We start from the raw sequence: 13,260 nt of genomic DNA, 5'->3' as shown, positions 1-13,260 counted from the left end.
GTAATAGTCTATAGAAACCCCCGGAATACAAACTGGGAAAAGTTTAAAAAGACAGTTCCTTCGACGCTCGCGAGTCCGGGCACAGTGAAATCCGCGGAGGATATAAAAAAGTCTCTAGAGACCCTATCCAACGCGTTGCTGGATGCCTACCACACATCGTGCAAACCCTCGAGGACGAAGAAGAGGTCCAAGCCACTCTGGTGGAGCCGGGATCTCTCTCTTCAAAGGGACAACCTCAAGGAATTCTTTAAGATCGCCAAACAAGCGAACGAAGGGATCGTCTATGAGGAATACAGACTCCTACTCAGGAGCTACAAGAAGGAAATACGTAAAGCACAACGGAACTCGTGGAGGACCTTCTGCTCCAACATCGAGAAAGTACCAGAAACCGCACGGCTACGGAAGCTGCTCTCTAAGCAGCCTACCATACAAAGCCAATTAAAGCTAGATGACGGACAGTGGACAGAGGGCAGTGACGAAGCCCTAACAGCACTAATGGAGGAACATTTCCCTGGTTGCACCGAGGTCGCTGATGCCAAAGAGCACCAGGACCTAGCAACCGAGGAACAACACCCCCCAACAGATTTGTTAACCACCAAGCGAATCCACTGGGCAATAGACTCCTTTGCGGGCACAAAAGCACCAGGACTTGACGGGATATTCCCAGCCATGATGCAGGTGACCAAAGAGGCGATTACCCCATGGCTCTCCGCAATATTCACAGCTTGTATAAGTACTGGCTATATCCCTATCCAATGGAGAACCTCGAGAGTTGTCTTCCTCCCAAAGGCAGGAAAGTGCAGCCATGCGAGTCCCAAGGACTATAGACCGATAAGCCTTACCTCCTTTATATTAAAAAGGCTAGAAAAGCTGCTGGACTTACACATCAGAAATGAGGTAGGGGGATTGATGTCAACCAACCAGCATGCCTATACTAAAGGGAAATCGGTGGAGACCGCACTACATTCGGTAGTAGCTACAATTGATTAAGCCCTTCACAATAAAGAGTATGCACTGGGAGTATTCGTGGACATCTCCGGAGCATTCAACAACGTGGCTACGGAAGCAATAACAAATTGCCTGGTAGCAACTAATACACACCCAGCAATCAACCTGTGGATAAGTAACCTCCTAGGTTGCAGACGGGTGCAATCAGAGTGGGGCACCGCTTCCATGGTGAAAGAGGCACACAGAGGCACACCCCAGGGTGGAGTCCTGTCGCCCCTCCTGTGGAATCTGGTGGTCGACGACCTCATCAAGAGATACGAAAGGAAGGCCCCAATAATAACAGCTTATGCGGACGACATAAGCATACTTATTACGGGTGTTTGCCCATCGACCCTCAGCTCACTAATGCAACGAACACTCAGGGAGATACGCGAGTGGGCGGAAGAAGTAGGACTCAGTATCAACGCGGACAAGACGGACCTCATCCTCTTTACCAAGAGGTACAAGGTACCGATATGGACCCCCCCGAAGATCAATCAAACTAGGCTAACCCCAAAAACACATCCACGCCCGTCTGACTGCAGGAAAGGCAGCACAACGCCTCATCGCTTCAGGAAATATGTCGCCACAAGAATACGGGCATAGTTCAATTGGAAGGGGAATGAACAGATCAGCTGATTACATGACCCCCCAAACATGCCTCGACGTAAAAACAACTGCATCCTTGGGACCTGAAGACTGGAAAATCGGAAGAGACCAAACGGAGCACCTCAATATATATACGGACGGCTCCAAGATGGACGGAGGAGTAGGAGCGGGCCTATACTGTACAGACCCTGAGATAAGGCTGTCATATAAGCTACCGGACCACTGTAGCATATTCCAGGCAGAGGTTTTTGCCATCAGGAAAGCAGCGGAAGTCGCTCTTCTCACTGAAAGAGCACACGATGCGGTCAACCTATTCGTCGACAGCCAAGCGGCGATAAGATCCATGCAGTCGTCCGCAGTCAGTTCCAGAAATGTCTTGGCGAGCAGGGAGGCACTAGATACCCTAAGCACGACAAAGTCAGTGCGGATCTACTGGATTCCCAGCCACCAGGGCATCGAAGGGAACGAGACGGCGGACGTACTAGCTAAGGAAGGCGTCGGGCTGGCGAATACGAGAACCGAGAACGTGCCTGTCTCCCTCAGAACGCTGCAAAGCGATCTAGAAAAGCAGGCCGGATCACAAACCGAATGTAGGTGGAGGAGTACCACCGCCTGCAGAACCTCGAAAATCATGTGCAAGGAACGCAATGACAAACTCAGCCACTACCTGCTGCACCTACCACGGAAGGACTGCAGATTATTAGTGGGAATATTAACGGGCCATTGCCTGGCTGCGGCGCATGCAACAAAGCTAGGCATCACAAACAGAGACAGTTGTAGGAAATGTGAGGAAAATGGGGCAACCGAAACCCTGGAACATCTCATCTGCAACTGTCCTGCTCTCTTAAGGGCAAGGAGGAAGTAAGACGAAGAATATCACAGAGAAGATCGAGTTCGAGAACGTTGGCGCACTCATGGCACAGTGCCGCTAGGTTTCTCTCTACATTCATAGTTTTGTCTAAATTTCTACGGAAAGTGCATAATATAAAAGAAAAGTAAACGCCCGGCCCGTCATACAGCTAACTAATTAGTTTTATTTAGAGATACACGCGAAGTAAACACATTAACTTAGAAAAACTATTTTCCCTATACGCACACATTACAGAACTAATAATTTCTTAACCTTGTTATGACTGTTTTTTGAACTTTTTCAATATGGGAAATATTTTGTCGAAGGCATCGTAGATCTCCTGTCGGACTTTTGCGCCCGTCAACACCACTTTCCCCGAAACGAAGATGAGAAGCACAATACGCGGACGCACCATACGATAGATCAGACCTGGAAAGAGCTCAGGCTCGTAGCTGCTGAAATTGCAATGCGTCAGCACCAGGCCCTCCAGTCTTATTGGAAACTTAACATCGCACGAGCCAACCATGTTTTGAATCTTGAAATCGAGGAATTTTGCCTGATTATGAAATGTTCTTTAGATTGTGAAGGGATTAGTACTTACCGGGAATCACAGCTTCTGTATGATGCGAGCGTACAGGCGGCTCCGCAGCGGGAAGTGGTGGCATGGCAAAGTGAGTAACAGGGAAACACTCTTGAAAAACTGATTAATATTGATGAAAAAAAGCATGACTATTCATGGGCTAGCCCCATAACGATCTGTCCTGCTTCAAGTGGACATTTTAGTCGGGAAGGCTAACGGAGAGTACTAATTTTTTGCCTCGACCGTAGAGTCTCCACATAAAGAGCTCGCCAAGGCTTACAGCGCCTGGCCAGTCGTCAATTTGCATACAGGAAACACCCAAACAACAGCAGCAGCAACAACACTTTACAGTGCCGTGTGGGCTGGCGCTGCCGCTGGCTTTCTCGTGGTGGTTCGGGCGGGCACAGGTCCGTCAAGCCACTCATAAGTGCGTCAATAAATTTTGAATACAAACACGATGTGGGGTCTATGGAGCGACTAGAGTAGAATCCCTCCCCTAAACGCTAGACCACGACCACGAGCCCACACCAGACGACCACCTTTGAGGAAATCCGTTCTCTGCCTTGTCGTCGTCGTCGTCGCAGTCGTCAGGTCGGTCGCAGTCGGCGAAGGTAACGATGTTCTTCACTGCATTGTTTTTTCCAGCCAACCGATATGAGCGGGTCCGTGTGTTTGCGTGTGTTTGTGTGCATCCTTAGCCATGCGAGACCCCAAGAAAACGTGTGACCGACCCATTACAGTGCGCACCCTTCCCCATGTACTCGCTAGGAGAAATGGGCTACGCTGTCCACTCTAGGGAACCCCCACCGTACGGGCATGGTACAGCGTGCATATCGCACGGAGGTAAAAGTATTTTCGCAACACGACTTAAGTTTCTTGCCGCAATAACAAATCAGTTTCGGCCGGACAATCGGGCTAACCGCAGCCTAGCTCCCGTGAGGCGACTCCCGAATCTTCCAAAAGAACCAAAGTACCAAAGACCCAAAGAGAGTGCTGTGCCTGCGAACTTCCAACAATTAATCCGAAAACAATTCAGATAATTTGCAAAAATGCTGAACGAAACGAGCAAAAATTCGGTTATATATACGGTTGATCTGACGCAGGACTCGTTCATAGATGGCGATAAGTATTTCCTTAGGTAACGAGCATTAGCTTCCGGATTCCTATTATATTTTATCGTTCTCCATCAGATGGCATAGGTTTGAGTAGTTAACGCACCAGCGACGACCTTGTGGATTAATTTAAATACAAAACAGGCAAGAAAGTTTCTTTCATTCCGATTGTTGTCACTGTTCCACGAGTACTCCAACTCGAAGTTTATTGGATCCTTGCCGCTCAGAGCGGGTCAAATAAATTACCGACCTCCAAATTGCGTTTGGTCGTTGGCTCGTGCACAACGAAATTAAAGGCGTTCGAAGCCCCAAAAACATATACTATACACACAAGTACATGTACATGAGTACAGTATACGGGCTATACATTTTATGGGCTTTGGGCCTATAAAAATTGTGTAAGCGTCTCGATGGGATTTTCATGTTTTGAGTTGACATTTCTGGTGAGCGAATAATCTGAACAAATGGTTCTTTAAGGAATAAATAAATAAAGGAATAAAAACAGTCTCTGCTTTCATAAGCAAATGAACGAGCCAAGAAAATAGTACATTACAAAGTCTTAAATCTACATAATCCATCCATTAGATGTTGCTGTTTTCCATACGAGTAATATATACACATAAGACGGTGACCTGACGTTAGTAGTCAACCCGTCGGATGCAAGTGAGCCAGCCACCCATGCTGAGTGTGCTGCAGCTAAACTTGCATAAAAGCAAGGTAGCGTCGGCGGAGCTCCTCATCGCCATGGAGCAAGGGCTCGCCGACATAGCTCTAGTCCAGGAGCCCTGGATTGCGACAGGCAATTCAGTGGCCGGACTAAAGTACTCAAATCACAAACTGTTCTACGCAACATCGGTAAGCAGGAACAGAACCGTCGTACTCGTACGAAAGGGAATCCATGCTTACCTTATGTCTCATTACAGCACGGATGACCTGACGGTTGTGATGCTGGAAAGCGAGGAAAAGCGCCTTCTGGTGGCTTCCTGCTACATGGCTCACGACAGACCCGCACCACCCGACGAACTCAGGAGCCTGGTGACAGAAGCCGGCACCAAAAACTATCAACTCGTCATCGGGACGGATGCCAATGCCCACCACAATGTGTGGGGAAGCACCGACATCAATGATAGAGGTGAGTCACTCTTAGACTTTATACTTTATACTAATCTATATATAGCAAACGTCGGGGAGGAGCACACCTTCGTGGGTCCGACTTCATCCAACGTGCTAGACCTAACACTAGCAACGGGAAACAGTACTACGGTATCTAGCTGGAGGGTCCTTGAAAGACCCTCCTTCTCAGATCACAAGTACATTCAGTTTAAGTGCGACTTCAAACATTCTTCGAAGGTAATAGTCTATAGAAACCCCCGGAATACAAACTGGGAAAAGTTTAAAAAGACAGTTACTTCGAAGCTCGCGAGTCCGGGCACAGTGAAATCCGCGGAGGACATAGAGAAGTCTCTAGAGACCCTATCCAACGCGTTGCTGGACGCCTACCACACATCGTGCAAACCCTCGAGGACGAAGAAGAGGTCCAAGCCACTCTGGTGGAGCCGGGATCTCTCTCTTCAAAGGGACAACCTCAAGGAATTCTTTAAGATCGCCAAACAAGCGAACGAAGGGATCGTCTATGAGGAATACAGACTCCTACTCAGGAGCTACAAGAAGGAAATACGTAAAGCACAACGGAACTCGTGGAGGACCTTCTGCTCCAACATCGAGAAAGTACCAGAAACCGCACGGCTACGGAAGCTGCTCTCTAAGCAGCCTACCATACAAAGCCAATTAAAGCTAGATGACGGACAGTGGACAGAGGGCAGTGACGAAGCCCTAACAGCACTAATGGAGGAACATTTCCCTGGTTGCACCGAGGTCGCTGATGCCAAAGAGCACCAGGACCTAGCAACCGAGGAACAACACCCCCCAACAGATTTGTTAACCACCAAGCGAATCCACTGGGCAATAGACTCCTTTGCGGGCACAAAAGCACCAGGACTTGACGGGATATTCCCAGCCATGATGCAGGTGACCAAAGAGGCGATTACCCCATGGCTCTCCGCAATATTCACAGCTTGTATAAGTACTGGCTATATCCCTATCCAATGGAGAACCTCGAGAGTTGTCTTCCTCCCAAAGGCAGGAAAGTGCAGCCATGCGAGTCCCAAGGACTATAGACCGATAAGCCTTACCTCCTTTATATTAAAAACGCTAGAAAAGCTGCTGGACTTACACATCAGAAATGAGGTAGGGGGACTGATGTCAACCAACCAGCATGCCTATACTAAAGGGAAATCGGTGGAGACCGCACTACATTCGGTAGTAGCTACCATTGAGAAAGCCCTTCACAATAAAAAGTATGCACTGGGAGTATTCGTGGACATCTCCGGAGCATTCAACAACGTGGCTACGGAAGCAATAACAAATTGCCTGGTAGCAACTAATACACACCCAGCAATCAACCTGTGGATAAGGAACCTCCTAGGTTGCAGACGGGTGCAATCAGAGTGGGGCACCGCTTCCATGGTGAAAGAGGCACACAGAGGCACACCCCAGGGTGGAGTCCTGTCGCCCCTCCTGTGGAATCTGGTGGTCGACGACCTCATCAAGAGATACGAAAGGAAGGCCCCAATAATAACAGCTTATGCGGACGACATAAGCATACTTATTACGGGTGTTTGCCCATCGACCCTCAGCTCACTAATGCAACGAACACTCAGGGAGATACGCGAGTGGGCGGAAGAAGTAGGACTCAGTATCAACGCGGACAAGACGGACCTCATCCTCTTTACCAAGAGGTACAAGGTACCGATATGGACCCCCCGAAGATCAATCAAACTAGGCTAACCCCAAAAACACAAGTCAAATACCTGGGCACAGTACTGGATAGTAAACTGGCATGGAAACCCAATGTATTGGAAAGGGTGAAGAAGGCCACCATTGCGCTTTATGCATCCAAGAAGATGCTCAGCAGCACATGGGGCCTATCTCCGGCTCTGATGCATTGGATTTACATTTCGGTGGTGCGACCAACTCTGCTGTATGGAGTCTTAGTGTGGTGGCAAGCTACTGGAAAGAAAACGTATCATAAGCTTATGGAAAGGACTCAGCGACAGGCTTTGCTCTGTATTACAGGGGCGCTGAGGTCAACCCCAACAAAAGCACTCGAAACCCTACTTGGAATCGAACCCCTAGACATCCACGCCCGTCTGACTGCAGGAAAGGCAGCACAACGCCTCATCGCTTCAGGAAATATGTCGCCACAAGAATACGGGCATAGTTCAATTGGAAGGGGAATGAACAGATCAGCTGATTACATGACCCCCCAAACATGCCTCGACGTAAAAACAACTGCATCCTTGGGACCTGAAGACTGGAAAATCGGAAGAGACCAAACGGAGCACCTCAATATATATACGGACGGCTCCAAGATGGACGGAGGAGTAGGAGCGGGCCTATACTGTACAGACCCTGAGATAAGGCTGTCATATAAGCTACCGGACCACTGTAGCATATTCCAGGCAGAGGTTTTTGCCATCAGGAAAGCAGCGGAAGTCGCTCTTCTCACTGAAAGAGCACACGATGCGGTCAACCTATTCGTCGACAGCCAAGCGGCGATAAGATCCATGCAGTCGTCCGCAGTCAGTTCCAGAAATGTCTTGGCGAGCAGGGAGGCACTAGATACCCTAAGCACGACAAAGTCAGTGCGGATCTACTGGATTCCCAGCCACCAGGGCATCGAAGGGAACGAGACGGCGGACGTACTAGCTAAGGAAGGCGTCGGGCTGGCGAATACGAGAACCGAGAACGTGCCTGTCTCCCTCAGAACGCTGCAAAGCGATCTAGAAAAGCAGGCCGGATCTCAAACCGAATGTAGGTGGAGGAGTACCACCGCCTGCAGAACCTCGAAAATCATGTGCAAGGAACGCAATGACAAACTCAGCCACTACCTGCTGCACCTACCACGGAAGGACTGCAGATTATTAGTGGGAATATTAACGGGCCATTGCCTGGCTGCGGCGCATGCAACAAAGCTAGGCATCACAAACAGAGACAGTTGTAGGAAATGTGACGAACCTGGGGCAACCGAAACCCTGGAACATCTAATCTGCAACTGTCCTGCTCTCTTAAGGGCAAGGAGGAAGTACCTGGGCGCCCCAGTGCTGGCATCACTGGAAGATGCCTCCAAGAGGACGCCACAGCAACTACCGGCCTATGCGAAAAATACCTCGATCCTCGAGGACTTCAAAACCCACTAAACACTGCCGCGACGGTTCATACCCCCCCTATCCGGACAACTAAGGGCCATACTGGCCTATGTGGGGCCCCCCTCTGAGGGCCGTCCGGGTCAACCTAACCTAACCTATGTGCGCAGCATTGCAAGCATGGTTGAATGCGGAAAATGTGAAAATCGAAATCACCACCAGTAAAAACGGAGTTTCTGATGTAGAACGACTACATAAAACGATCAATGAAAAATTAAAAATCATTTCAAGTGAGGATAACATAGAAAACAAGCTCACAAAATTCGAGTTAATTCTATACACTTATAACCATAAAACGGTTCATAATACTACAAAAAGATCCCCAGCTGATATCTTCCTGTACGCCGGACTACCAGATTATAACAATCAACTGAATAAAGTTAGGAAGATCAATCATTTGAATAACGATAGAATCGACTTTGAAGTAGACACACGCTACAAGAATGCACCCCTAGTTAAAACAAAAACAACCAACCCGTTCAAAAGAACAGGGGAAATTAGGCAGGTAGACGAAAAGCACTTTGAAGAGAAAAATAGAGGGAGGAAAATCACCCACTATAAAACGAAATTCAAAAGAAAGAAAAAATCTAATAAAAGTAAATACGATAATTGCAGAGTACCCGAAGAGAGTACTGGGAATCCGGAGCTACAGCATGATTAAGATTATAATCTTACTAATGTTCACCGTCCTACAGTCTTCCGGACAGAATATAGAGATAGATCCCATCAACTCAAGGAATGGATATCTCATATTCAAAACAAATACCATTAACATACCCATTAATTATGAATACCATTATCTAACAATTAATATAACAAGAACAGATGAAACATATCAGAGTTTACTAGAACAGGCAACCCAATTTAATAACGAAATCCAAGTTCAATATTTAGTCGAGAAATTGCAACGTGAATTCAACGGCATCAAAATAGCCAAAAGAAACAAAAGAGGTCTTATAAATGCAGTAGGCACAGTATATAAATATCTATTTGGAACATTAGATCAAGATGATAAAGTCGAATTAGAAGAAGTGTTCAAGCTAACGAATTAAACTTAGTAATTCAAGCAGTAAATTCTGGCATAGAAGTTGTCAATAAATTAAGCAAGGATAATGATAGAAATAAGCAACTAGAGATATTAATATTTAACCTTCAACATTTTACAGAGTACATAGAGGATATTGAATTAGGCATGCAGCTAACAAGATTAGGGATCTTTAATCCAAAATTATTGAGGCAGGATTACCTGAAACACATCGATTCAGAGAAATTATTAAATATCAAAACATCTACCTGGTTGAAAACAGACACTAACGAAATACTAATAATTTCCAACATCCCACGAGAGATCAGAAATATTCCTATACTTAAAATTGTCCCAAATCCAGATGAAGATAATAACATCCTCACTGACCTAACGCAAAACAATTATTACGTTCTAGAAAACGAGGTATATGAAAAAGAATCAAAACGAAAAATAAATGACGAATGTATTTCAGGAATAGTCAAACAAGTAGAAACAAAATGTCCATACACCAAAGCACACCAAAACTTTCAAATAAGTTTCATAGAACCCAACATATTGTTAACTTGGAAATTACCAAAAACCATATTAAACCAAGATTGCCTAAACCAAGAAATAAAAGTAGAAGGTAACGCATTAATAAAAATACATAATTGCAGTGTACAGTTAAACGAATTCTTAATATCCAACTCCATACCAGAATTTGCACAAAGCATCTACATCAACAATAACGTAACAAAAATTAAACCATTGTCTTATTTGCAAACCAAAGAAATCGTAATAGAAAATACGCGATTAAATAATGTATTACATGTAAGCTTAATACTACTATTTGTCATAATCATAATAGGATTAAGCTACAAATTGTTTAATCTAAGTAAAAGCAATAAGCCTAAAACCGACCCGCACATAGAAACACCTTCAGACGAAGACGAGGAATCCCCAGCAGGCACAGTTTTAGACGCACCCGAACTATATCCAAGGATAATCGCCTGAGGACAGGCTTAAATCTAACAATGGGGGAGTGACATATCTATAGTCCATGCTCCGCATACCCTTGTCTATGTCTATTACCCTGCACCCACAATACTATAAACAATACGACACCCTCAGCTTCGAACCCTCATAAACAATCTCACGCTCGAAATGGAGCACGCGCAGCCGATTGCAGGCAATGTAAACAAACACCCTAAACTGGAAGTTGAACATAAAACAATAGATGCCGCCCTAGAATCCAGCCGCTCTTCAGAGATCAATTACGAATCGATTCTCAAGAATCACACCATCCTAGCTGACCAATCAGAGGCCCTATTCTCAGCCACCCCCAAGTAATGCAACACCGATCATACGCAGCGGAAGCCTTTCATCAAAAGCCGCCTTTCCCACATATCGATCGAGTCACGTACTCCATCTCCGAAGCCGAAGTCGAAGCCAACGCCTCCGAATCCAAATCCGAATCCCAAAACGAGCATCATAATATAAATAGTCTGCATCTAAGAAGCCAACTCAGTTCTGTTCAAGACAAACGTCAATCGCGACACCGTCGGAGAATTCAACCAAAGTTAATTCCGTTCAAGACTTCAGACCTCAGTCATCGTCGGGGAAATAACTAATCAATGTACGCTAAAGTTTAAGTGAAGAATAAAACCTTTTTTAAAACGTAAACTGAAGTGTCGCATATTTAATTATATATATATATATTTAGCCAACGAACAGTTCTGGCATCTACGCCATACCTCTTGAGTTGAGTTTCAATTAAGACCGAGAATCAGGAGATTTACCCAGGAAAGCAGTGTAAAGAAAAACCTAGCTGGTAAGTCCGTGATTAGTTTGGAAAGTGTTCGTGGTAATATATATGTTCGGAGCAGAACCCAGCCGATTAGCTGCTTGCCAAATAGCACCTAATTCTTGGCCCTCAGCCGCTTATTTTGTTTGTTACTTATGTCTATGTCACTCATTTGTTTGTTAAAGCTCTGCGCTTGCTTGCCCTGCTAAACGCTCTCTGCCAGCTCGCTCTTCGCTATCTCCGCTTTGCGTCTGCCTACCGACGTCGGCCGAGCGAAGCTGCGCTTAGCGATCGGAGCGGCAATGTAAAGGGCAGGCAAGCCACACTTGCAATTTGGATGTCACGCATTAAAGAACATATCGTAATTTTATTTCTGCGCCGAGTTTTATTTAATTCGAAATAATTAGTCGGCCGATTGGGGATAAAAAACATTATCTCCACATAAAATTTGGTGACCCCGACGTGATCTCTGAGTTGCAGTGTCAATTAATAATCATTCGCGATCGACATTCGCTAGCCCTAGCAAATTTTCGGCGGTTAAGCACAATTCGGTGCTAAAACACACTTACATACACCTACATACACGCATTGCTGGCTATTAATTTCTCTGTCGCGACAATTCGGTCAGTGCAGTGCGGTAGGCAGTGCAGCGAACTCACTAATACACACAAGCGGAGTACAAAGCGGAATCGGACAGCTCGCACAGCCGCACAGCTAAAGGCATTAGCTGTAATCCCTTTGCTTTCGGTTCCCACGTTTATACGTATACAGGGTGTCTTTTTCGGTCGTGCTGAGTGACTCTTTTAAAACCTCAACATGGCAGCACCTGAGCCTACCAATGTCGCGAACGCAGCAATGCCGAGTGATGTAGATTTCTACAAGCACAAGGCCGAGTCCATCGCGCGCCAACTAAAGGCCATGGATCGCTTTCTCACCAAGGAAGAGCTTGCCGAGTTAGATGAGGCAGAACTTCAAGCTCGCTTAGAGCAGATCGAGCGAATGAATGCGGATTTCGATGCCGCTCAAACGAGCCTTGAAAGGCTGGATTTCCTGCAGTTAGCCCATGATGCCCGGCTGGACTTTTCGAATGTTTATGTCAAGGTTAGGTCCAGGCTGTCGCGGGAGTTGATGGCGGCTCGCACGGTAAATGTTGCCAATTCAACGGCTCGGCATACTCTCGAGGGGAACTCGTCGTTGTTCGCCTATAATAGTATAGGCCGTTCTCGAATGCCCGAGTTGCAGCTTCCGCGATTCGGGGGGAACTACATGGATTGGCCAGAATTCCACTCGATGTTCTCGACAATGGTGCACAAAGACCATCGTATACCAATCATCGAAAAATTCCAATATCTTCGTGGATGTCTAGATGGTGCTGCGCTGGATACGATTCGTTCCTTGGAACTTTCTGAGGAGAATTACGACAAGGCGTTGAATTTGCTAATGTTGCGATTCGATAATAAACTGTTACATTTTCAGGCACACGTCAAGGCTATTTTCGGGTTGCAAGGGGTGGAGAAGGGCTCAGCTATCGGCTTTCGCGCGCTCAGCGACAAAATCAATTCGCACTTGCGTGCACTTCAGACCTTGGCGACCCCGCAGGAGATTTCCGATGGGTTGCTGATCTTCATCATAGGCACGAAATTGGACCACAAGACCAAGGAGAAATGGGAAGAGAACTTGCCGACGTCAGGATTGCCTCGGTGGTCAAGCATGGCCTCATTCTTGGAAGCAAGATGTCGGATGCTGGAAAATTTGGGATCGGCTATGGTAACAATTCCTAGCCAGCAGGTGGGAGAAAGTAAACCTAGCACCCTAATCACCTCCATTAACGATCATAATAGCTCAACATGCAAGTATTGCAAATCCTCCGATCACTACATATCCTGATGCCAGGCATTTATAGATCTCCCTGTTTTTTCTCGATACAAGGAGGTGAAGAAGCGCCATTTATGTCTAAACTGCCTCAACAAAGGCCATTCATTGCAACGCTGCAAGTCGGGGCATGTAGAAATTGCCAAGCCAAGCATCACACACTGCTCCACATGCA

The 13,260-nt window shown here is 46.4% G+C and overlaps 1 pseudogene; it reads right to left on the bottom strand.

The window, feature by feature from the left end:
* Positions 1-2,604: 2,604 nt before the first annotated feature.
* Positions 2,605-3,173, bottom strand: LOC117191427 (annotated as a pseudogene).
* Between the last annotated feature and the right edge of the window lie 10,087 nt (positions 3,174-13,260).

This window comes from Drosophila miranda, assembly GCF_003369915.1.
Source record: "Drosophila miranda strain MSH22 chromosome Y unlocalized genomic scaffold, D.miranda_PacBio2.1 Contig_Y1_pilon, whole genome shotgun sequence".
Taxonomy (NCBI): domain Eukaryota; kingdom Metazoa; phylum Arthropoda; class Insecta; order Diptera; family Drosophilidae; genus Drosophila; species Drosophila miranda.
This window is presented reverse-complemented; position numbering and strand designations above follow the sequence as displayed.